The sequence below is a fragment of the Stomoxys calcitrans genome, chromosome 3 (assembly GCF_963082655.1).
Source record: "Stomoxys calcitrans chromosome 3, idStoCalc2.1, whole genome shotgun sequence".
Lineage (NCBI taxonomy): Eukaryota > Metazoa > Arthropoda > Insecta > Diptera > Muscidae > Stomoxys > Stomoxys calcitrans.
This window is the reverse complement of record NC_081554.1, coordinates 109,779,199-109,806,927: the sequence shown is the minus strand read 5'-3', so window position 1 is coordinate 109,806,927 and position 27,729 is coordinate 109,779,199. Positions and strand designations below refer to the sequence as shown.

Below are 27,729 nucleotides of genomic sequence, written 5' to 3'. Positions count from 1 at the left end.
GTTTATTGTGTTCTATCTCTCGTCTGCTTGATTCTGTTGAGTGTCAAGACCCAGGAACTCTGCGACTAAGATGGGGTGCGTCCACAGGGATCTGGGTCTGAGTCGAGTGGTTCTGGCTGGGCAGTTTAACAGGTGACGTATATCGTGCGGTTCCTGGTTACAATGGGGACATACATTTTCCACGTCGGCATTAATCCTTGCTCTGTAGGAGTTGAGGCGGCTGCATCTGCCGGAACGTAATTGAGCCAGAACTACTCTGGTTTGCCGGGGGAGGTACGTTTCTTCAGGTCAATGGGAGGCGGTCGTTCTCCAAGGACTATATTCACCTGGTAGCCATTTACCGCATCTGCTACCGTGTCTGCATGAATGTTGTCTAGACCCGCTTGATATGCCGCTTGATCTAGAGGTTCTCTCTAGTAGCGTTGAACCTCACGATCTAGATCAAGTAAATCGACCTTAAAGCGTCTGGGCAGTGGATATCTATCCACAAGATGATGATTTGGATGGTCCAAAAGGCCAAAAGGTATTGCTTAGACAGCATGTAGTTATGTCTTCGCACTGATAGGAGGTGGTGCACATGAGAGCTGAGGAGACATCCCGTCGCAGTTCGGAGGGTGGCATTCTGACAGATCTGAATATTATTCCACTGCGTGTCACAGAGTTGACGAGACCACACTGGTGCTGCATAATATACCACAGACCGGCCAATCACTTTGTACGTGGTCAACAAGGTTTCTTTGTCTGCACCCCAAGTGCTGCCAGCAAGTGACTTGAGAATCTTGTTTCTACTTTTGATTTTATCGCAGATTGCTGTGGCATGTGGGGAGAATGTGTAAGAGCTGTCAAATGTGACGCCAAGTGTTTTAGGACACTTGATGGTCGGAATCATTTCTCCATCGACAATCACAGTCAGCTCAGTATTCAACTCACGCGTAGTGAACAATTTGGCTGAAGATTTGGTGGCAGATATCCTCAGATTTCTCCCAGCGAAATATGAGGCAAGCTCGTTGAGGTAGACGTTCAACCTATCGCAGATGTCATCAATGGGTGGGGGGCCTGATGCCATGATCGTACAATCGTCCGCATATAATACGATCTCTATGCCGTCTGGAGGGGGTGGGATGGAGGATAGGTAGAGGTTACGCAGTGCCGGATATCACCCCACCTTGGGGAATTGCTGTTTCACTCTACGGTGCTTCGACTTATAATCCCTAAATTCTACAAATGACTGGCGATAATTCGCGAACCAGCGTTTCAAGCCTGTGTGGAGGGACATGTTGGCGATGTCCTCAAATAATTTGGCATGGCTGACCGTGTCCAATGTCTTCGAAAGGTCTAGTGCCACGAGGACTGCTCTATCACATGGCTTGGTTGACCATAATACTGTCCTACAGGCGGAGATCCGGGCGATCACGGAATGCGTGAAGTGGTGAGGTGCTAACGCGAGGACGTCGAGTGTGAACATCTTTACGGACAGCAAAATTGCCATAGGGGCAATAACAACCAGGACGTTAAGGTCACGAACAGTCTTGCAGTGTATGAAGGAGATTAACGTCTTCTCTGAGGATGGCAAAATCCGCATCGTTTTTGTGATGGGCCATAGTGAGGAGAAAGGAAAGGGCAGACGATTTGGCGGTGAAGGCCAGAGGACTGCCGCCAATAAACTTGGTTAACCCGAATCCTTTCGAGTCGATGCAGTCCCAGTTAAGGGAGTGGGCGACGAATGCGCATGCAACATTGTGGAACAGCGAAACGGTCGGAAGGACGACGAAAATCCTATGGGGGCAATCCGGATCGTGAGAAGACGAGGTTATTACTGAAAGGAAGCAAGAAGGAGGTCAGTAAAGCTATTGGTATCGTAACGGGACACATAGGACTACGAGCTCACTTATGTAAAATCGGTGCGGCAAGTGATAGCATGTGTAGGGCATGCGGGGAAGATGATGAGACGTTGGAGCATTTCCTTTGTCATTGCCCGGCTTTCGCGTACATCAGATACCGGTACTTATGTGGAGACACAATATCAGACATGATCCAACTTAGGGGAGTGGTATTGAAAACAATAAGGGATTTTGTAAGTAGCACGGAATTCCTATCTTAAATTTTTTTTTAGAGGTTACTTTAAAGTTTTTAGAGCACACAACAAGCCGATTACTGGCATTGTGGCATGGGGCGGATTAATATCTGCACCCCCTTTTCAACCTAACCTAAAACTTGAATAGTTTGCCCCTGTTCCTTAATGAAATGTTTATGGGCAAATTTGCATTTTCAAGTTTTTGATCAAGAGATGATTACATGAATGATAATTTTAGGTTAGGTTAAGTTGAAAGGAGGGTGCGGAAATTAATCTATCCCATGCCACTATTGACCTACATCTAAGCCGGTAATCGACTTGTTGTGCGCCCTAAATACTAAGAAATAACATCGAAAAAGAAAATCTAACTCAGGATATCCTATTTACAAAATGCCTAATTGCTTTTCATACCACTCCCCGTAGAAGGTTCATGTCTGGTATTGCGTCCCCACCGAAGTACCGTTGTCTGTTGGCCGCGAAAGGCGGGCAATGACATTGGAAATGCTCCAAAATCTCATCATCTTCCCCAAATGCCCTACACATGTCATCACTTGCCACACCTATTTTACAAAAGTGAGATCGAGGCACATGTGTCCCGTCATTATAACGAAAGCCATACCGACCTGTCGTGCTGGACAGTCTCCACCAACCTTCCCTTGACATAGGCATGCTGTTTGTATTTAAGCATTTCGCTGGATGTCCTACTCTTTATCATGGTATCTACGATTCGATCCGTAGTTTTGAGTAATAAGGGCGTAAGGCTTATAGGTCTGTAGGCCTTTAGTGTCGCATAACTTATCTTCCCTTGCCTCCCGCCAGGCTTTCGGAGTATACGCAAGTCCTTGGCACGATGTGTAAACTGTGGCCAGATGGGGCGCCAGATAGTCGGCCTCCTTCTTTAGTAACACCGGAAATATTCCATCAGGTCCGGTTGACTTAAATGGTTTGATGCTCCTCAAGGCTTCCTTTACCATAAATTCTGTAATGATAAGCCTTCGATCAACCTCGTTATTCCAAGATTCCGTTGTCTCCGTGAGTCCCATCGTGTCATGTCGAAAATTCGTTTTTATGAAAAGCCTCCGTCGGTTCTGCTCTCACTCCCATGTTGTCCACTAAAGTTTCAGTTTGGACATGGGGTTTTGATAGAAAGTTTTTCATCTTGGTGGCATCATCTATGCTATCGACCTGTTCGCAGAAAAGCTTCCAGGAGTCACGTTATGCTGCTCTGATAATCTTATTGAATTCCTTCAGACGTGTGTTATAGACATCCCAATGAACTTCCGTTTTTTTACGACGTGCTCTGTTATAAAGACTGCGGACCTCTTTCCCAATATTGCGATTCTCCCCAGTCATCTAGGGGAGGGAGGAGTTGGGACTATTAAGTGCTATTAGGTCGTTAGTACACAGAAATTCTGCCAGGGCTTGGCCCCGCTTATTAATGCTCCACCGTCTCCCCGTCTCATCACTGTTTCATCCGACTTTGACAACTCTGAGGAAAATAAATAATTTAAATTTGTAACTTATATTTGTAATTCAGGTCCTCGGACCAGTGTTAGGAAATAAAATAATTGGTAGTTGATATGGTTCAGTCCAGAAACTTTGTTCCGAATCGTCCATGGCTCCTGACATTAAATACGTCTTTTGGGAGCTGAAGATTTTAAATTCGGGGTTCAGTCTAGGAGCAATGAAAAATGAACGTAAACGCCAAATGGATAAAAAATAAATTTGTGTTAAAATTCACCTTCCATACAAATAAAACTATTAGCAATTCAATGGCAGCCGGTTGTACGTATCGGATTGACCCGATGGAATCATTCATCGACAAGGGCTGCCGCCTCAGTGTACAACAATTGCTACAACAACAAAACTAAAAATATTACAATTTTAAGGACGTAATCCCTAAAATTTTGCTTGGATATGCGCAAATTTTGACACGAATTTTTATTACCCATCCGAATACCGTTGCCAAAGTTCATCAAATCGATTCAACTATGTAATGATATTACCAAATTTTGCCTTCCGTTTAAATAAGTATTCAATTTGTATAAAGGCAAAACGACTCGTTTGCTACAAAAAGGAGTAATTTTCAAGGCATATGATCCCAAATAAATGCCTAAATTGTGCTAAATAAACACAGCCCTAAATAATGTAAAAAAAATCGAATTTTTTCAAAAAAATGTAAAATCAACTAAATTTTGCATACAGAGCAAGAAAAAACAAATCTTAACAATAGTGCTTCATAACATTTATGTTGGAGAGTGAAAAAGTGCAATTTCCAGAACATCTCAACTAGTGTGAACGGTTGAGATGTTTTTCAAAACAACATAAGCAAAACGCGTTAATGTGTACCTAGCATAAATAATATATTTATGGCAACAACAATAAACCAAAGAGTAATGAATCGTAGCACTTGAGAATAAAGTCCCAAAATGAATTTCAGAAAATTGTACAAAATTCTTACCTAGCAGCAACGTAAGCAAATCAAAACTTGTATCTCTCTGCAGCTTGATAAATCATTTCCAGCCGCCACAAGCTTTCTGTTCGACTTCATAATCGATTATACGACTTTTTAATCATTGAAAGTCGACTTCGACTTTTTAACACAAAAAGTCGATTAATCGATTAGTCAAATGTTGACTTTGGGATCCCTTTGATGGTCTCGTCGTCAGCCCCTGTGCCTTCGTGAGCTGGGAGATATCCATCTTTCTCAACAGGTCAAGCTTTGCGCCCTAGGGAGTGTGGATGCTTCCGACGAGGTTCTTGACGGTATCAATATATTCTGCTGACGCAAAGCACAGCGTACAGATGTCCCCTCTATACTCGCAGCTCATCATTTGTATGGGTGGACTCTTTAGACTTCCACATATCTTCGAAAATCCTCTTATTAATCAGATCCTTCACTTGGGACAGAGGGTCTGGTGGAATCCTACTGGATGCACTGCCGATATTGATAACAGCTCGTATCTCTTGTGCTTCCTTGCCACTCGGACGTAAGAGGGCGGCTCCTTCCCTTTTTCAGCGATCATCTTCCCCTTACGTGATGGCTGTGTCATGCTTTTGGAAGTCATAGTCCTCCATGAAGACTCAGAGGCTGTGCGCGCTTTCTTCATTTTTGTTCCGACTTTGTCTCCCTCTACAGGACACTGTCTGGCTTGATCTTCTCAGAGTACATAAAAGCGGGAAGCATTTTAGCAGTGTTATGCTTTTCGGTAGATCTGATTCTCTTCCCAGCTTCCGTAGAAGTGCCTGAAATGTCATTTGTATCCCTTCCAGCATCCTGCACTTTCGCCCGGTTGCGCTGCTCCTCTGTCTCCTTCGTCGTGCCGCGGATCGCCTTCTCGGTCTTCTTGTGAGCTTAGCAAAGCCCTCGCTCACTTCTGCCGTCATCCCGCTGCCCTCATCTCTCGATTCGGCTGCGATGACTGCTTCTGTTACACCGTCGATATTTGAATCGGAAGGTTTCAAGTGGACGAACTGTGCATCTCCCTGGTATATCCCTCTCTTCTTCATTAGTTAGTGTGACGACTGGTTGTGCGCTTGAAGCATTACTTTCAACTACTGGTGCCAAGGCACCCACACCTATAGCAGGAGTGGACAGCATGCTACGGTGTGATGCCATCACTTAAATTTTTCATAATAGGTACCTATTCTGAGATATGAATATTTTTCTTTGAGGAGCCAAATGAAAACACGTCCGCTCTACTCATCGGCCACTTGAATAATTCGTGAACCTAACCTAAGATTTGTTTGTTTAATGATGAGCAACGTGTTGAAAAATTTACTAAGAAGTTAAAAGAACATTATCTGTTACCAAATCTTTCAACCTAAGTCTATTTTTAACAAAATTGTAAGTTAAAACTTGTAAAAATTCGTAGAAAATTTTTAACGAATATTTGTTTATTCAATTTGAAGAAACTAGTTTTGTTACAAATGTTAAACTGAAAATACAAACATATTCTCGATTCTCTTTCGAGACGAGCTCAATGATTGGAGATTTTCTTTGCAAATAAAAAATTTATTTATTTATTTATGGTCAAATAAAAACGTTATGTGGGAATATTTTAATTGTTGAGAAGAAATTAGGTTAAGTACCCAAGTTAATGAACATATTACAGATAAGTAACAGTTAGCTAAAACATAAAAATTTTCTTTGTTTTAATCGAAATTGAGCCAAATTAGATTAAAGTTGGGTAACTTATTTGAAATAGGTTAATTTGGGTTGAAAAGAGCGCCCCATGCCACTATGGATATACACCTAAGCCAATTTTCGGCTATTTGTAAACTCTAAATACTAAAAACTAACTTCGAAAAAGAAAATCTAAGTTGGAAATACCACGCTCTGAATTGGTTCATGTCTGGTATTGTGTCCTAGTGCCGATGTCTGTTAGACCCGAAAGCCGGGCAATGACATAGAAAAAGCTCCAACGTCTCATCATCTTTCCCACATGGTCTACATATGCTATCACGTGTCTCACCGATTTTGCATAAGTGAGCGCGTGGTCCTATGTATCACGTTATGATATGGACCTCTTGCTTTCAGTAAAAGCCTAGTCTTCTCAACCCATAGAATTTTTATCTGCCGATCGATCACTTAGCTGTTCCACAGTGTTAAATGCGCGTTCGTAGCCCACGCCTTTAACTCGGACTGCGTCGACCCAAAAGGCTTTGCGTTAACCAAATTTATTGACGGAAATCCTCCGGCCGTCATTGCCAAATCGTCTGCTATTTCATTCCCCCTTGCTCCGCTATGTCCTGGCTCCCAAATGATGCGGATTGTGCCATCCTCAGAGTTAATCTCCTTCTTACACTGCAGAGTGTTCGTGACCTCGCCTGCCTGGTGTTGTTGCCCTTATGGCCATTTAACTGTCCGTAAAGATGTTCACACTCAACGTCCTCGTGTTACCACCACACCACCTCACACATTCTGTGATCGCCCGGATCTCTGTCTGCAGGACCGTATTATGGCCAGACAGTCTAAAACATATCGTAGTCCCTGGGTTCTCAATGAACACCCCCAGGCCCATCCTGTCCCATAGCTTTGATCCATCCGCGTATCATGACCTGTTGGAACGACTGTTATTGTATTTAATATTTTGTTATTATCCAATTCAAATAACAATTGTGTAGTTGCGATGTGTTCTTGTACTCATTTTGTAATAGATAATCATCAAGATTACTTAAGATGGGAAAGCTATTTTGTCTTTAACTAGAACATAACGTTGCTATTTCAATAAACTGATGTTTTACAAATTCAAGAACAGCCAATCAACGCTTTAATTTAATAAAAATTCCTGGCGAAAATTTCGCTTGACCTACGTACCGTCATTTAAAAGAAAAATCGAGTTTTACTGTTTCTGATCGGAACAGCCATCATCTCTTCATTGGAAAGCCATTCTTATCCTGTGTTATGTTATGTTGTTCCTTACTGGTGAAAAGCTTTTCTGCTAAGCTTTCTGTTAGCAACAAACATTCTTGACATATTTTAGAAGGATAACATATAGTGTTGACAGATAGCAAAGTCATTTGATTTAAAACAACATGAATATTTCGAACGGATAAAAATAAATACAACTACTTATTATAAGCTCTCGTAATAATTAGAAAACTGGCACAATGAAATGAAACCCTTTTCTGTCGACATAAAATTGATAAAACAGTGATAAGAACGATTGCAATATTCTATTTAAATATTTATAAGTAAAATCCGGAAAAACATAACGACACGGCTTCATACAAAATCGATAAGAACAAGGCACATAAAAACAAGTCGTGAAAGCATAATTGGGGATTTCTAAAAAGAAATAATTAAAAAAATACTTGATACAAGACCTTTGCTATAGGAAAATTATCTAAATGAAATATTTTAAAGCCCACAAATAAAAAGAGTACGGTTGTCGAGAGAGTGACTTAAAATAAGGACGTGAATGTGTGTGTTCGCCGGTGGCATCACTGCATTTAAAAAAGTTTGTTATAGTTTAATAACAATTGAAGACTCTAACAAGGTAGGACATACTCAATATTTGTAGATGTGTATCATGTATTACTATAGAATGTCCTGAAAAATACATATATTTATAGTATGGCTCTAAAATTTGCAATGTATGAGCGCATGTGCTATTTCGGGTGTTAGTAACACTGGCCAACATATTAATCAGAGATGAACGAGTGACACGGATTTGTGTATCATGCGTGAAAAAGTTCCAAGTTGGGTGGTACTATGTTCGTTTTTCACAGTGGAAAACTGTTTTTCGCGACTAATTTGTTGAAACACTACAAAAATCTCAATGATAACATAATAATTTTCTTAAAATCGATTTATAAGTTAAGGGGGAATGCCCTACTGAATGAATTTTGCTTCAAAATCTTTTATCTAAAAAAAACAATGAATAAAAAAACTTCGCGAAAAGAGAACATAATACGAGCCTTCAAGTCGGTACTAGCTGGTACTATGTCCGGTTTTGGCGTTGAATGAAACCAGTGACGAAATGTGTTCAGTTCGCTATCAGGCCTGTTCCGATAGCCGAAATCGCAAGAATTTTGCAAATTAAACTTAAAGTTCCGGTAATCGAAGATCATTACTATTTTCCGGTTTCAAATCGGTCCAACTTGCCTCTGCGAAATAAGATGAAATGCACTAATTTCATTATTTATATGTAATAATTTTTAAAATTGTTCTATAAGTGCATAGCTGCATACCTATAAAATTAAATTACATTTAATAGTTCATGTTTATGCATTTTTTCATTGAATTTTGATTTATTTAACAACACTCCCAATTCTCTGCTGTCACCAACAGCGAGTATATATATTGCGAATTCATTGCAGAACACAGGAAAATAAACAGCTGATTACAAAATATTTCAAAATACGTCAAAATACGTACGATTAAGTACATATTTAAGCTTTTGTGTGTATACGTGTGTGTACATGAGCTGATAATATGCGAGAAAGAAGATGAAAACAAAGAGAATGCAAACAAAAATCTGACATTTAATACTGTCAAACCTGGCCGGCTGTAAACAGCTGGTCGCGTGAGACCACATTTTAAAATCCGCCTTGGGTAAGAACTGTTTCCAATTTTACGATTCATTGGTCTTTGATTTACTTTTGTTGCCATAAATAACTCGTGCCAAAGTTTGTGAATATCAAACCCCAATTTTGGAATAACGTCATTATAAGTGTAAGATTTAACTTAATTGTTTTATGTTTATGAAAACTAAATTTTGGCACAAATGTATTTTTTATCTATTATGTACGAGGATAGGCTGCATAGGACTATATCTTTTCATTGCCCCTACATAGACTCCAGGTTTGAAATCTTCGGCTACTAAAAGGCATATTTAATTTCCGATTTTGCTTAAGTTTGAAAACATTTGTTGCAATATACTTGGCGTCGTATGAACCACGAGCTGTATGACGATGATAGAATAGTTAAACCCATCAAAAAACTTTTGCGTTGGAAATCCTATTATTCTTATTGGTGACGCGAATACAGATACTCAAGGCATCATATTGGATGATGTTCTTAAAATGTTGCAGAACTATAATGTATGGAATTGTCACACTATGGTAACGCGATCTCAGAGTTATGCTAGTCTCGATCATGTCTACAACAATGTCACAAAACATTTAGGCATTTTTTCGATAGAATGTAAATTAAGTAATCACAATATAATATTTTGTTCGATTGATGCCAGTATACAAGTACAGGATTCTGTTCAATCACAAATCCCGATTTGCGGTACAATCTTCCGTTGAAGCCAGTCTTAGTTCAATGTCTCTAAGGAGGAGAAATCCTAATGATGGAAATGTCAAGTTTCAACTTAAGCGAATAGGAAAGGTGATTCGGAATGCTTACAAAAACTTCATGAATAATTACTATGTAAGTAATTTAACGGCTTTTCAAAATGATTCCAGGCGAACTTGGAGATTTTTAAATAAAACCTTAGGCAGAAATTCTAGAGCTGAAATAAATGTAGAGGAAATATCATTTTTGACGACCATGATAAAACAGAAGTTATAAACCAAAATTTTTTGAAATTAATTCAAGATTTAAAGTTGGCAATTGAAGTTCAGCAAATTGATACCTGTAATCCTTTAGCAACTTTGCATCGCTATCCTTGTTTGTTCGAATTGGTTCCAACCTCTCTTGAAGAATTTATGTCAGAGATATCGAATCTGGAGACAAATAAAAGTTGTGGACACGACAAAGTTTCTTCGAAAGTGGCAAAGACGTGCCGTGAAAGTATTGCTCCGCACCTAGTTAAGATCTTTAATAATGTGTTAAATACCAAAGTATACCCAGATGTTTTAAAAATTCATAAAGTTACCCAACACCGAAAGAAAAAAGTTCCAGTGATATATCGAACTTTCGTCCAATATCAGTATTGCCAGTAATTAATAACATCTATGAAAGAGTTATGGAGCGTCAAATATCTGCCTATTTTGAAACCAACGAACTTTTAAGTAGAAATCAATTTGGGTTCAGGAAAGGATGTGTAACTGAAGAAGCTCTGATTAATGTTCAAAATCACATATGTATGTAGTTTCTTGGATAAAGGTTATACTGGTGTCGTAGGCATTTTTTTTCGATTTATCAAAGACATTTGACATGATTGACCACAAAATACTTTTTGAAAAGCTTAACTATTATGGTGTTGGTGGACACCAATTAGAATTGTTTGCGCCCTATTTGCGTAATAGAAGGTAATTTGTGCAAGTTAAAGGCGAGATAAGTGAATTGGCTCTATTGGAACATGGGGACCTCAAGGTAGTGTCATAGGCCCCTTATTATTCCTAATATATATAAATGATATTAAAAATTTATAGTTAACTGGTAGCCTGTTTATGTACGCTGACGAATTATGCTTATTTTACCCATATAAATTCGAAGCTTTTGTGAAGTTTTATATAGAACGGGATGTTGCATTAATTTTTGAATATATGCGTATTAACAAACTTTTTCTAAACCGATCAAAAACAAAATTAATGCGGTTTCGGCCTCAACGGATTTTTGTTTCAGATTTTTCCATTCAAACCGACGGTCAGGAGTTACCAGAGGTCAGTTCGGTTAAGTATTTAGGTATTTATTTACAATTAAACCTAGCTTAGGATGAACATATTAAACATTTAAAAACAAATATATTATCTGTAATCGGTATATTATATAAATTCAAATATGCTTTTGACCACAAGACAAAGCTGCTCATTTATCAGGATTTGGTTCACAGTCAACTAATTTATTTGTTGATTATATACGCAAACAAACAAACTACACAATTAAGATTATTGCAGAGACTTCAGAGCAAATGTTTGAAGCGCATAGCCAATGTACCATTGAATTATCCGACACGTTCGTTATTTTGTAATACTTTTTTAAACCTATTACCGCTTCGTGGTTTATATAAATTTCAAACAAATTTATACGTTTTTAAATGCGTTAACAATATCGGCCACTACACAACTACGTTTAGAATAAATCAGAATTCGTTTAATACGACGAATAATCAGCACTTACGAGTAGCATTATGTCGCACCGAAACAACAAAGCAACGTATTGAATTTTCAGGAAGTACTGAATTCAATAAATTGCCACAGGAAATAAAATCTTGCAACAGTCTTTGCATTTTTAAGAAATTATTGAGAGAGCATATTTTAACAAGTCTTGAGAATCTGTTATAAACCATCTTATATGATAAATTGCTTCTGGTAAATGTTGAAACACTTTCTACGTTAAATTTAAATAGCATACTTCTTTTGTATATATATTTTATTTTCATTATATTATTGTACGAGTTAAGCCAACTTGCCTCTACAATGCCTACCGGCGCTGAGGCACTAATTTAATTCTGAAATTCATGTATACAATGAATTAATAAAAAAAAATGGTAACGCTATTCTACGTTCGGTTAGTGGAACAAATATTCTGTTACAGCCAATTAAAGTAAAGTAAAGTAAAGTACAATAGAATTTAACAAAAGCACAGAATATGAATTTGATTAAAATCTAACGTTTGAAACAGAACTTACATTTAAAAAAAGTGAACTTATTTCTAATACCATACAAGAATGACTGACGCTTATTGTCTATTGCTTATATTTTTGTGTTAAGTTTCTAAATATTGCTGCATTGTCAGTTTGGGTGTTAATTATGTGCAGCATTTCTAATGTGTATTTTCTTTTGTAGTTGGGTTCTTGGTCTAATATCTTGACGTTCTTGAAATTGGTACATGTCCTCGAGTTGCACAGTGGGCTGTGAGTGATCCGATTTATGAGCGGAAACCCTTGTCTTTAGTTTTGTTTTTGTAGTGCCAATATATGTCATTGGGCATAAATTGGACTTGTCCCCATTGCAGCTTATCTTGTATACCACGTTCGATTTTTCCTCTTTCCTTATCCTGGTTTTAGTCTTGCTAAATAGGTTGTTGACGGTATTGTCGCTTTTTAGGTACAGTTGGTATGAGTCCTTGTTGGAAATGTTAGAATTACCAAATCTCTACGAAAAGCCTGAAAAATATGTTGTCTTTTTATAAATTCTTGGTGCAAGTTCCTTCGTATCCGTGTAATTTTTGTTCTTCACGTGTTTTATTAGATTCGTAACCGTTTTTCCCAATTGTACTAGAAGCTTCAGAATTCTAATGTGAAAGTTATATATTTGTTTTTCTAATGTTCTCGCAATTTTTGGCAAGATATTGTTGTGAGTGTGAAATATGTTGTATGCGTTCTTTGTTGTGTTTAAAAATGAAATTGGGTATAATACCAGCCTGTCTGCGTTTGATGAGAAATGATATTGATGTTCTTAAGGATGCTGATAGCCTATTGCTTTTTGAATATTGAATAATCGCTCATTTTCGATGTGGAAGGATTTGTCGCTAATTTTGAACACCATATCGATGAAATTTGTGGCAGTGTTGATTTTTTCCTCGTTGGATCCTTTGAATAGAAGTTGATTAGTCTTCCCGATGCTTTTTCTTTTTGGTACCAATCGAGCTTCCTTTCCTATAGACTACTGTGTCAAGGTAGGATAGCATGCCATTTGTTTCGCTCTTCATTATAAATTGGATCAGTTTATTGAATGAATTCAATATTCGGAGTGTGTTTTCTACTTCATTCTTCTCGATTATGCAAAATATGTCATCTACATATTTGGTAAAAAATCGCGGTTTGCTTGTCAGTTTATCAATACAATTGTCTAGTAGTTCCTCCATGATTGTGTCTGCTGCAATCGGCGAAAATGGAGACCCCATAGGCATGCCCTTTTTCTGTTCATAAAACCTGTCGTTATACATTAAATATCTGGAATCCTTTGTTAATAAGTTTACCATCTCTATAAGTAAATCCATTGGAATTTTTGTATATTCTTGAATAATTGTCCATTTCTCCTTTATTGTCGATTTTGCCAGATTGACAGGAACACTGCGGAATAAGAATACAACATCGAACGAAACATATCGGACTAAGTAGGGTGCCTGTTTTATGGATTTTTGGTAGTCCATATATCCTTGGAGCGTTAGCAGTTTTACTCAATAACTTGTTTCTTATCGTCGTGTTTATTATGATATGATTAAAAAGGGTATCCACAATTTTTTTTATTTAAATTCCTGATATTGGGTCTCTTTTAGGCGTCTATACATGCATATGTCCCCTAGGGTGCATCTCATTTTCGCGTCATATTCTCTCTTTTTCATTGCCACAGTTTTTCTTCCTTTGTCTGCGCTTAATATTAAAATCTCCTCATTTTCCTTTAGAAATTGTCGAGTTTCCCCCACTGTGCTTAGGATAAATTTGTCTCTCCTACCGAAATTAGCTTTCTGTAAGTGGTTGTTTATCAATGGAACTAGTCTTACTCCCGCATTCTCTTGCATTTCTCTGCTCTCTAAAGTCTGAACACACTCCTCCCCCTTCGTCAATACATTAAACAGTGGAAATGTTGTTTTTGTTGTCGGATGTGAGAATTTGGGGCCCAACGACAATAACCATTCAACATTGGTTGGAATATCTTGGTCTGTGTTGTTGACAAACCAAGCTCTGTTGTATTTAAAGTCGAGCTCAAATTGCTGTTGTTGTTTTAGTCTCTGAAGTTTATTAATGTGTGTTGTCTTGCTCTTGTTGATATGAGAGTTAAGTATGGTATTCTCACTCTCAATGTAGAGTGCCAAATCATCACTCACCATTAGATAGTTGAGCTGATCTCTTGTTTGTTTAAGCATGTCTGTGTGTGTGTTGACTTGTGTGCGTTTGTATTGTACTAGAAGCTTCAGATTCTAATGTGAAAGTTATATATTTGTTTTTCTAATGTTCTCGCAATTTTTGGCAAGATATTGTTGTGAGTGTGAAATATGTTGTATGCGTTCTTTGTTGTGTTTAAAAATGAAATTGGGTATAATACCTGCCTGTCTGCGTTTGATGAGAAATGATGTTGAAGTTCTTAAGGATGCTGATAGCCTATTGCTTTTTGAATATTGAATATTCGCTCAAGCTTTCATGTTCTACGCATGAAATACTTCGACGACCCTTCCATTTAGATCTTGCATTTTGTACAAATTATTGCCGATTTCAGAGTGATTCCTTGCCTTTCGGTATTTAGGAGCCAATTTGGTATGAAAGGCTTTGGAACTTTCGTCGTAATATTTTCTGTCCAGGAACAAAAAGGCTTACGGGTCCTCAAGTTATACGTTCGAGCGGACTTGCCATGCGCCTTCTTTAAATTCTTCTGAACTGATTCATCAATAAGTTTCATAGCATCTGGTCTTGAAATCATCATAATCTATCATCTACAGACTGCAGCTTGCGTAAAATAGGGTACGACGAACCATTCACCACTATCTGTCTACCAAATAATACAAAATAGGAAGAAGATCCAATGGAAGAATGTAAAGAGCTTCGGAGAGATAATCGAATGGCGTGTAGGTGTTCATCCCAGCCTGAGTGACCGCCTCCGATGTAAGATCGTATCGCCGCCAATATTGAACGGTTGACTCTGTCCTCACAGTATAGTATCTGCTTCACAGTATATCTCTCGCAGAACTCTTTAAATGTGTTAAATACCAAAGTATACCCAGATGTTTTAAAAATTCATAAAGTTACCCAACACCGAAAGAAAAAAGTTCCAGTGATATATCGAACTTTCGTCCAATATCAGTATTGCCAGTAATTAATAACATCTATGAAAGAGTTATGGAGCGTCAAATATCTGCCTATTTTGAAACCAACGAACTTTTAAGTAGAAATCAATTTGGGTTCAGGAAAGGATGTGTAACTGAAGAAGCTCTGATTAATGTTCAAAATCACATATGTATGTAGTTTCTTGGATAAAGGTTATACTGGTGTCGTAGGCATTTTTTTCGATTTATCAAAGACATTTGACATGATTGACCACAAAATACTTTTTGAAAAGCTTAACTATTATGGTGTTGGTGGACACCAATTAGAATTGTTTGCGCCCTATTTGCGTAATAGAAGGTAATTTGTGCAAGTTAAAGGCGAGATAAGTGAATTGGCTCTATTGGAACATGGGGACCTCAAGGTAGTGTCATAGGCCCCTTATTATTCCTAATATATATAAATGATATTAAAAATTTATAGTTAACTGGTAGCCTGTTTATGTACGCTGACGAATTATGCTTATTTTACCCATATAAATTCGAAGCTTTTGTGAAGTTTTATATAGAACGGGATGTTGCATTAATTTTTGAATATATGCGTATTAACAAACTTTTTCTAAACCGATCAAAAACAAAATTAATGCGGTTTCGGCCTCAACGGATTTTTGTTTCAGATTTTTCCATTCAAACCGACGGTCAGGAGTTACCAGAGGTCAGTTCGGTTAAGTATTTAGGTATTTATTTACAATTACCATTCACCACTATCTGTCTACCAAATAATACAAAATAGGAAGAAGATCCAATGGAAGAATGTAAAGAGCTTCGGAGAGATAATCGAATGGCGTGTAGGTGTTCATCCCAGCCTGAGTGACCGCCTCCGATGTAAGATCGTATCGCCGCCAATATTGAACGGTTGACTCTGTCCTCACAGTATAGTATCTGCTTCGCAGTATATCTCTCGCAGAACTCTTTAAATTCCTTTCCACTGAATTGACGATCATTGTCTGTGTGAACAGACTCGGGCACACCGAAAACTAAAAAACATGACCTTCTAAATAGCGAATAATCGAGGTACTACAAGCCTTCTTAATCGGTTCAGCGAAAATAAATGATCTAAACAAACCAAGGTAAGGTCCCAACAAGTCCACGTAGAGTTTTGAAAAGGTCTTTCAACGTCCATCTGGCCGCCCATTGGTGGTCTCCTCACATAATTGGGAGCCTTAGTCATCTTGCACTTATCAAACTCTGTCACATACGCCCTAACTTGACCAGCTATAAGAGACCAATAATAACTCTGACGCAATCTGTGCAAGGTCTTCCCAATGAAAGACTCGGTGGGAGCCGCCGGTAACCAGAGCTTCCATGAAATCGTGTCGCCTATCTCCATACCAGGTGAAAACTCCGTCCTCTTATAGATGAACTTGCTCTCGACCCTCAGATCTGGCAATGCATCGCCGTTCTCCTCGGTATTCCGCCGAAGGTCTCCATAGTCGTCGGCATCAAACTCCGGTGCCTCCAAGTCAACCTCCACCGAACAAACCTGAAGAGAGGCCAGATCATTATCAAATGACCGCGAAAGAGCGTCCGGCACAACGTGCTCACTGCCCTTGCGATGTTAAATTTCACAATTATATGCAGCCAGTGATAAGCTCCAGCGTGCTAACTGACCCGAGAGATCTATCTGCCTCATCAACCACTTCAAGCTTGCAGGTTGGTGATGATTGATAAAAGGAAGCTTCTCAATTTACGGCCTGAATTTCTGCACAGCACAATCGGAGGTAAGACACTCTATCTCGGTAACGGAGTTATTCCGCTGGGCCCTATCAGCTTCTTGGAGTAGTATATAGGCCTCCAGCTTGCATAGTATTGCCCCAATGCATGAAGCATCACACTGGATGATGAAAGTCTTTGTATAATCAGGGTGCACAAGAACCAGAGCCATGCATAGAGCCTGCTTTAGATCCTTCAGTGCTTTCAAAGCGTCATCCGTCATAGTGAACATACTGTTCATCCTTAGCAGATCCAAAGGGCGCACTGAGAGCCGAAAAATGTGGAACAAACTTCCTGTAGTAATTCGCCATCCCCAAAAAACTTCCTTAGGGGAATAGAAACCACCTTTTCCTCCGATGTTCGGATTACGTCCTTTTCAATTAGAAATTCTTAGTAGTTAACCTCCTTCATGCAAAATCGTGATTTCTCCAGGTTTATAGTAAGACCACTTAACTGAATGCACCTCGCCACTTTCTCAAACAAGGCGATGTGCTCATCGAAAGTCCGGGAAAAAACGAGTAAATCATCCAAGTAGACGAATACCCTTACCTTCAATTCCGACGAGATGACAAGATCCATAAGTCGCATCATGGTTTGAGGAGAATTCCAGAGGCCAAACGGCATTATTCCTTATTCATTCCAATACAATGGAATCGGTTCGAAACAATTTTTATTATTTTGCCTCAGGAATCGTGGCTGGAATCAGCAGGATTTTCCTAGCTATAATTACAAATTGTATCTTATTAAATTACCAACTCTGAAAAGTCGTCGCGGTATGGTAAATTTTTTTATTTTACACAGACTTTATATGTATAAACTTTCCAATCAGACCAACTCTTCATTATCAACTACTTCAAATAAATAATTATATGACCAATTATGTAAATAATGACCCCTTGCGCCGCCTTTTCCTTGAATTCAACAAATTTTATAATCTAATTGATCAATCAGAAAATCGTGAATCGATAAAAAGGAAGTTAATTTTATACTTGAATCATATATAGTATTTAAAACTCTATATTCTTAAAAGCTCAAAAAAAATATATGTACATATATATTTGTTCGTATATATAATTTAGCAGTAAATTCTGTCTGTAAGGATTTTGTAATCTATAGACTTAAGACAAATAAATATAAAAATATTACAGTAAACTGATAGAGTGGTCTACCAGCTATTGTAAATGCTGTTTTTTCCCTGATATCTCGCAACAAAGGAATCTGCCAAAGGGCATCCTTTAGGTCAATGGCAGAAATGTAAAAGGTTTCAGACAAACGCATAAGAAGTCATTCTATATGAGTAAAAGGATAGGCTTCCTTAACGGTTACCTTATTGAGGTCTCTACTGTCAAAGCAAATCCTAGTCTTTCCTGGTTTGACAACTGTTGCCACTGGTGACGACCAGGGACTTCTACTTTCTATGACACCCAATTTCAGAATCCTATCCAGTTTCGCATATAGAAGAGCCTCCTTAGCAGGTGATATAGGATAGTGCCTTTTCTTAATTGGTATCGCATTCCCCGTATCGATGTGGTGTTCTATCAGGTGTGTCCTTCCCATGCCTGGTTTCGAAAAGGAGGGAAGCGTCCCAGCAGAAAATATTGCACCCCTAAATGCAATAGTGTAAGTTAAAACTATCGTGACATAAGCATACACAGTTGCTTCCGGCATGCATTTTTTTGTGGGCGATGTCCCACTTAAATGCGATTGTTTAAAGATCCAAAATGCGCTTCTTGTTTAACATCAAAAATGGAATATTAGCAGCACAAATTTAATTTGCCTTTTTCATGCAAGGAATGTTTTCAATGAAAACACCGTTTTCTGCGATTAATGCCCCAAAAAATAAATTATATTTTTTTGTTATTATTTTACATACAAAGACTTACGACAGACTAAGATGGCGTTTTACAGTAATAAATTAATAAAATAAATGAAATAAAATAAAATAAAAGTATTTAAATTTGAATTCAGTTCAAAATCTTTTAAGAATACTGCGCTAAAAAGTATAAAACAACAACAACAAAAAAAAAAAAACACAACACGCGCGATAACCTTTTTGTCCGAGTTCGCAAATTCAACTGAAGATATTCAACTCTCTTTAAAGCAATCGGATAAAGATCGTGCCAATTTCTAGCTTTCTAGCTGATTCGTTCAATGAGCTCAAAACGTTATTAGCATACACAACTGCTGATCAGATGCAATATGGATGCAAAACAAATTCGTCTTTACCATACTTTGAAGACATGTTTCATGCATACCCTATGTAGAATATTATTATTATTATATTACTTTACATTATATTGGGTTGCCCAAAAAGTAATTGCGGATTTTTCATATAGTCGGCGTTGACAAATTTTTTCACACCTTGTGACTCTGTAATTGCATTCTTTCTTCTGTCAGTTATCAGCTGTTACTTTTAGCTTGCTTTAGAAAAAAAGGGCAAAAGAATTATATTTGATTAAAGTTCATTGTAAGTTTTATAAAAATGCATTTACTTTCTTTTAAAAAATCCGCAATTACTTTTTGGGCAACCCAATATTATAGTTTCATATACTTATTGAGCATTCAAAATGCGCATCAGTATGCTAGAATATTTTCGTATTGCTTCCAAGACAAGAAAAATTTTTTGCTGGGATCGACCTAACCCTCTCCACCATCAAACTCTGTCATAGATCCAAAATGTGGGGATTAGCATCTACAACGCAAACTGGAGCAGAAATCTCCAATACAACAAACACGTCAAGTCCGAAGAGAATTCAGAAATCGAAACCCAAGTAAAAAGTCTGACCTAATTAGGCGCAATGTACAAGGTCAGGTCCTCGTCTGACCTTTATATGAAACCTCGGTCTGAATTCTCCCTATTACGGGCAAAGAAGTACCATCACCAACATTAAGTGAAGATTTGAATTGACGAAAATCAATATTGTTGCCCCTCAAAAAACCCGTGTCCAATACGCTGATACTGGCTCCACTGTCAAGTAAGCCTGAAATCATCTTACCGCACAAAACTACTACATATGGCCCTATGTCCGACTCCTATGACAGTGCCAACTATCCGTCTATGTTCTGCTCATAGTTCCTTATAACGCTGCCTAGTCTTCAAAATCCGTCTCGACGTAACAAAAGTATTATCAGGTTCACCGAATATACTCTCCTGTACCTTGTTATAATGTTTCCATCTCCTTATGAATGAATTCTTAAACTCCGGTGGTATATCACCAAAGTCATCATCGTAATCAAAATTTTGTAAATCAGGGTCATTCAAATTGTGATGTCCGGTTTGTGTATCTACATCACGATGTAGTTCATTTGTCAAGTCAAATCCGGAGTTGCCATCTATGAGTCCGGGACCCCGGTCACTCAACTTTTGCGAAAGTTTTTTCCATTACAGTCAGGGCAGTTGGAAATCACATAGTTGTCCTTACCACAGCGATAACAAAAAATAATATTCGATTTCTCCTGGCAATTGACAGCTATGTGATCTATCTTCCTACAGTCAAAACATGTTAATTTCGAATGATCGGGAACTTCACGCCTAGTATTCATATGAACCGTATCAACATGAGGCATCTCGTCTACACTAACAACCAATAATTCCTGAACCAAATTAATCTCATTCCCTCTGGGACTATTTCTTTGCATGCTATGTTAAACCCTGGCTATATCACTTTCTGCTCTACGACACTTCTTCAAATATTCAGATAACACCCTTGTTATGGAGTTGAAAATAAAAACTGTCATCTTGGGATTTACATTTCTTTTCAAGATCTCGATCAAATCTGCGTCTGATCTCTGATGTTCCATTCTAGAATTCAATTCTGTCATAACATGGTAAAATTGATTGAACGTCTAATTTGAGCGTTAAACTCTGTGCATCATTGTGTGCTCTATGTCACAATCGCTATCAGCCATGCTAAAATAATATCTTAATTGACTTCTAAATGCTCTCCATGTAGGATTTGGCTTTCGTGTGAGCTACGAGAAGAACCACGTTGCTGCTAAGCCATGCAAAATAATGTAGATAGTTCTAGTTGCCTCTTCGAGAGAATGACCTTGAGTGATAGCGATGTGTTCGACACGAATATAAAACTCGTTCACGTCACCTGAAAATGAAATGTTCCAACCATGCATTTCTAAACGCCTACCATAATTTCCATTCAAACGCCTACCATAAGTACACGCCGTAGTAAATCATCGATATTCGCATATGTGCGGTCTGGCATCTTCTGGCGTCTTCTATTTCCTTCATCCTGTCTCTCTACTCGGTTAGCATCTGAAACGGTGTTGTCTCGTATGCACACATTAACAAAGTCTCGCGAATTATGGTTGCCTGAATGTCGGCTCCAGTTTCTACCTCTACCACCTCTTGATCTTCTAAGCGATTGTGGAATATCCCTCGGAAATTCTGGTGTGACCTGTCTCTGAGATTCCAACATGGTAGATATCCTAGTAAGAAGACATTCTTCCACTGAAGAAATTTAGACCTATGTCTGCTGTGAAATTAATTGAGACAATGGCTCCGACCCTCGCTGTTCCTCACCACCCTCAGCCATATTGCTGTAGTAACAAAACTCAGCAACCGTCGAATCTGTTTCGCCAAAGACTTCAAAAACAGTTGAGCAGAAAAGCAGAGAATTCTCAGACGAAAGTGGTGTGCTGGATCTACTTCCTTCCTCTTGTCTAGCCTGTGAATGTGTTATGGGTCTCATATATATGCAATCTCAATACAAATATGTATGAGTAGAGCCGGTATTGTATACGTTTAGATAATATATGTTGTATTTTTAAAGAAAAATAAAATAAATGTTTTGCCGTTCTTTTAAGAATACATACATTTTGGGAAAATATCTCATGAATTTGGTCTCATATGTAGCTTAACTGGGCTCTCCAATTATCTAAGACATATCATAAGCCCTCAGCAACAAATATTCGGGTTACATAATAAACGATTGGCATAAATATCTTCTTAGACAGCCTGGCAGCCATTAAATCCCTGGATAATGTATTTCTGAACACAAAAACTGGCCTCAAATGTAGCAGATCTCTTAACGAGATGGCTCAACAGTTCAAAATTCACCTATTCTGGGTGCCGAGCCACAGAGATATCCCAGGGAATTGTAAAGCGGATGAGCTTGCGAGAATAGGAACTACCCTACAAATTTCAGGGATACTGGAATCTGTGGGTATGCCTCTAGCGACATGTAAGGTAAGTTTTCAGGATCGGGTCCGAAGGGCAACGAATGATAGATGGTCACAAAGAGGGGGCTGTGAGCATTCTATGTGGCCTAATCTAGATTTGAAGAGGTCTACCGCTTTGCTGTCATTGGTTAGAACAGACGTCTCAGTCATTGTGTCCGTCATGACAGGTCGCTGTCTAATCGGAAACATGCTGGCTGACTGAAGGTTGGCAGTAACGACTTTTGCAGAAGCTGTGAGGACATCGAAGAAAATGAGACTATACAGGGTGGCTGATGAAAGCCGCTACCAAAAAAAAATGTAATAACTTTTTTTCTATTTAATAATAATAATTTAATAATTAATTTAATTAATTAATTAATTAATTTAATTAATAATAATTTAATAATTAATTTAATAATTTAATTTAACATGAATAAAAGAAAAATGTATTCCATACACCGAAAAAAAAATGTAGCAATATTCATCATTGTAGCAATATTCATCAGCCACCCTGTACAACACCCTCTGTTTGTGTGTCCCGCACTAGCAGTCAGAAGAAGTTCCACTTTAGGTTCTCATTTCATTAAGAACCTGTCTGATTTAGCGGATGTGAACATTCGCAAGTTGTTGGGCTGTTTTAAAGCGATTTGGATGGTTCAACGGTAGGAAGTAGAAGGCATCTTCCTTCTTCTGTTCCTGTGGTGTCACAATGGACGAAAACGTATAAGTGGGTCTGTTGGCAGACTGCCATTTAAACCTAACCTATACATTATATAGACTGCATGTAAAGGGACAAAATATATGAGTTTGAAAATGCTTAAATAGAATTTAACCAAAAAGTACCACTTATCTTTACGACCAGCTCATATCCATCTGATGTATTTATGATGAAGGTCAGACCAGTTGAATTTTAAAATTTGCGCCTACCACAACAACAATAAGGTTAAACTGTATAGATATTGCGGTTGGTGCAGGTGTTGATTGCCAAGTATATTCCCTCTCACTGATTGGTACCGCCTTCGTCCGAGCCACTTTCAATTTCCACGCAACTTCAATCGCAGGCTTGTACTTGTTACAACAGAGTTATTGATCTCCAGAAAGCGAACCAAAAAGTTGATGTTCGGTTCCATTGGTTCACCCTGGATATGATTGTGTCTCAATGGACTCGATAATAATGACCAAATGACGTTATCGGCCAAATTCAAAAGTTCCTTCCGAATGTAAAAAAATTTGGCTTTTTTTAACAAACATGGTGACACGAAGGTGTACTTGCTTCCTCAGGCGTGGTTCAAAACCAATTCAGACTTGTTTCAAAATCTGCAACTTTGACTACCACCAGTCACTAGCAAAAACCAAATTCCTCTTTTACTATTGTTATGATCGCTGTGTGATGTGTGACTCCAAACCTGTTTCATAAATTTGCCGAAAGCATAAGAACTTCGTCAAGAAAGCTGTGAAAAATACTTTTTCGACAAAATTGATGAATAATCAATCCAATAAGATAAATACGACTGAAGTCAAAGACTATCGACCTTAAGTTAATTTGGTATTACCTGGCATACTTATGAGGACAAGCAACAACGACCAATAAGGGTTATGGAAAAAGTTTGTCTCACACCTATAATCGAACAGAAATTATATCTGAACTTAAAAACAGAGGACTTAAAATAGTGAATGCGTTCAACAAAACTAAATATAAGACAAAAGAACCCTTGGACATGTTTGTCTTGTCTTCTACCATTCGGAGGATATAAATAAAATATACAACATCGATACCATCTTAGATACTAAAATTAGTATTGAAGCTATGAAATTACCGAAACTTTTGCCACAGTGCGGAAAATGCCAAAGTTATAACCACACTAAAAATTATTGCGCTAAAGAACCTAGGTGCATCGGTTGTGCAGGAAAACATGCATCTTGACAGTGTGATAAGCCTGCAGAATTATGTTATGGAATGCTAATGGATTATCCAAACAAAGAAATATCGACATATGTCTTATAAGTGAAACACATTTTACAAATAAATCATTTATATCGCTTGACAAGTATACAATTTACCATACTATTCATCCAAGTAATAAAGCCAGGGGAGGCAGCGATGTTATAGTTAAAAACTCAATCGATCATTGGGAAGAAGACAAAATACAAACTGAATATTTGCAAGGAACTACGATAACCATTATTGAAAATGGTCAAAAAGTAGCGTGTCCACCAGACACATCATCAAAAACAGCGATTATTTAAAGTTGTCGAACTATATTTATAATTGTAGGCGACTTTAATGCTAAACACATTAAATGGGGTTATAGGTGGACCACCACTAAAGTCGAGAATTTTTAAAACTGTAATTAAATGTGGTTGTAATGTTATTTCCACGGGTTCTCCAACATATAGGGTTGCGGATGTCACCAAAGTCCAGATCTTATTGATTTTTTCATTACACTCAAGGTATCTCCTACCCAACTAAAAATAGTAGATTCGAACTAAACTCAGATCATTCTCCTATTTGCCTAATTTATAATTCAACTTTAACGATGAATGAAGAACAACCTACACTAACAAGCCCATAATTATTTTAAAAATCTAATCAAAAACGAAATTGACTCTTATTCTCAAATAAAAACTTCAGAAGATCTCGAGGTAGAAGTTCAAAACTTTACAAATAACATTCAAAACGCAGGATGGCGTATTACTCTTACGAATAAAAAGCTCAGATATGGGCACACATACCCACTTTATATAAGAAACTAGCCGAACCGGGCCCGCTGCGCTGCGCCTTCTTTAACTCTCTAATATCTTTTTAGGATGGGGACACTTCGCCCTGAATGCGGATATCGAATTCGTGCCATTGTAGCTTATGACGCTGAACTTGAACCCCAATTTTAATACCATATTCGTTTTTTGGTCTCCAATACCTTTCATTTGATACCCTTATTGTGCCCATTGAACCACTTTTGGATATGGATGGCGTTTTTGGAGTAAGGGGGAGGATGCGCCTGCACCCGATATCTAACAATGTTTCCTTTGTTCCTTCCAGACAAACGTAACAATCTATGAAAATTTTAAGAAAATCGGTTCAGCCAAATATGATATAGGCATAATGGGTCAACCTATACTTCGATCTGATTTTGTAAGCCAGATTTGAAATCTACTTCCGAATACCTTTCATTTAAGCCCCATATTGAAATTAACGTCCAATATGTCTGTAAAGGGGAGTTTTGGGGTTGAGGCCGCCCGATGGGTACGTAGACTCAAATTTTCATACCATATTTGTATTATACTCTCCAATACCTTTCATTTGATACCTATATTGTCCCGATCGGTCTACTTTTGATTTTGGGTTGTGTTTTTGACATAATGGGGGAGGGTCCATCCCCCTTCCGATACCGAAAAATTATATAGCCTTTGTTTCTTCCAGACCAACCTACACAATATGCGAAAATTTCGAGAAAATCGGTTCTGCCGTTTTTCAGTCTATAGGGAACAAACAAACTGAGTCCCATATATCCGTGATTGGCTAATGTGCCCATTTTGGGCGTTTTTGTGGGGGTGGGGTGATCCCTTATACTTCGACTTGAATTTGTATGCCAGATTCGTTATATACTCCCGCATACTTTTCACTTGATGCCCATATTGTACTTATCGGTCCACTTTTGATTTTGTATGATGTTTCTGGGGTAACGGTGGAGGGTCCGCCCCCTTCCGTTATCAATAAATTATAAAGCCTATTCCTACTTCCTGATCATATTCGTAATCTACTCCCGAATACCTTAAATTTGAGTCCCATATTGTTATGATCGTCAAATGAACCTATTTTAAGGGGTTTTGGGGGGCCAACTTTTATTATGAAATTCGTACTCTACTCTTGAATACCTTTCATTTGAATCCCATATTGTCCCGATCGGTCCACTTTTATTTTTGGGTAGTACTTTTGGTGTAAGGCGGAGGGTCCGCCCCCTTCCCGATATAAAAAAAAATTATAAAGCGTATGTTTCCTTCCAGACCAACGTACACAATCTGTGAAAATTTCAAGGTAATCGGTTCAGCCGTTTTTGAGTCTATACGGAACAAACAAACAAACCGACAAACAAACAAACACAAATTCAATTTTATATATAAGATTGGCTAAAACAAAAAAGAAAACAACGAAAAGAACGACAGACAACAAGATCCCCATCAGATAAAAAACTCCTTTACAAGAGGATTAAAGAATTAGAAATGAAATAGAGAAAATGTACAAAAGTTCACAGAATTCTTAACCAATTTAAGTTATGATAGTAAAACCAATTACTCTCTATGGAAGGAAACAAAAAAACTTAAACAACCGAAAAATTAATCACCTACTGAGGACAATGCAAAATACTTGGGCAAAAACGGACGCACTAAAAGCAACGATTTTCGCATATCATTAAGCAAATCATTGCAAAACAAGTAAAAGCGTGCTAAGTTCGGCCGGGCCGAATCTTATATACCCTCCACCATGGATCGCATTTGTCGAGTTCTTTTCCCGGCATCTCTTCTTAGGCAAAAAAGGATATAAGAAAAGAGTTGCTCTGCTATTAAAACAATATCAAGATATGGTCCGGTTCGGACCACAATTAAATTATATGTTGGAGACCTGTGTAAAATTTCAGCCAATTCGTATAAGAATTGCGCCCATTGGGGCTCACGAAGTAAAATAGAGAGAACGATTTATATGGGATCTGTATCGGGCTATAGACCGATTCAGACCAAAATAAACACGTTTTTTGATGGTCATGAGAGGATCCGTCGTACAAAATTTCAGGCATATCGGATAATAATTGCGACCTCTAGGGGTCAAGAAGTCAAATCCCCAGATCTGTTTATATGACAGCTATATCAGGTTATCGACCGATATCAACCATACTTGGCACAGTTGTTGGATATCATAACGAAATACTTCGTGCAAAAATTCATTCGAATCGGGTAAGAATTGTGCCCTCTAGAGGCTCAAGAAGTCAAGACCCAAGATCGGTGTATATGGCAGCTATATCAGGTTATGAACCGATTTAAACCGTACTTGGCACAGTTGTTGGGTATTATAACAAAACACGTCGTGCAAAATTTCATTTCAATCGGATAAGAATTGCGCACTCTAGAGGCTCAAGAAGTCAAGACCCAAGATCGGTTTATATGGCAGCTATATCAGGTTATGAACCGATTTGAACCATACTTAACACAGTTGTTGGATATCATAACAAAACACGTCGTGCAAAATTTCATTCCAATCGGATAAGAATTGCGCACTCTAGAGGCTCAAGAAGTCAAGACCCAAGATCGGTTTATATGGCAGCTATATCAGGTTATGGACCGATTTAAACCATACTAGGCACAGTTGTTGGATATCATAACAAAACACGTCGTGCAAAATTTCATTCCAATCGGATAAGAATTGCGCACTCTAGAGGCTCAAGAAGTCAAGACCCAAGATCGGTTTATATGGCAGCTATATCAAAACATGGACCGATATGGCCCATTTACAATACCAACCGACCTACACTAATAAGAAATATTTGTGCAAAATTTCAAGCGGCTAGCTTTACTCCTTCGGAAGTTAGCGTGCTTTCGACAGACAGACGGACGG

At 38.1% G+C, this 27,729-nt stretch overlaps 1 protein-coding gene and 1 long non-coding RNA gene across 2 annotated transcripts in view; one reads left to right on the top strand and one right to left on the bottom strand.

The window, feature by feature from the left end:
- Positions 1-3,639: 3,639 nt before the first annotated feature.
- LOC131995560 (uncharacterized) lies at positions 3,640-4,125 on the bottom strand. The gene is made up of 3 exons (XR_009397510.1): positions 4,023-4,125; positions 3,816-3,941; positions 3,640-3,749 (listed from the first exon to the last, which is right to left on the bottom strand). It is a non-coding gene; the product is annotated as an uncharacterized LOC131995560 (long non-coding RNA).
- Positions 4,126-7,590: 3,465 nt separating this feature from the next.
- LOC106088828 (uncharacterized) overlaps positions 7,591-27,729 on the top strand; it is a 109,506-nt gene continuing 89,367 nt past the window's right edge. The window contains exon 1 of the mRNA XM_013254521.2: positions 7,591-8,076. The gene's annotated coding sequence lies outside the window, so the exon portion shown is untranslated. The remainder of the gene's footprint in view (positions 8,077-27,729) is intronic.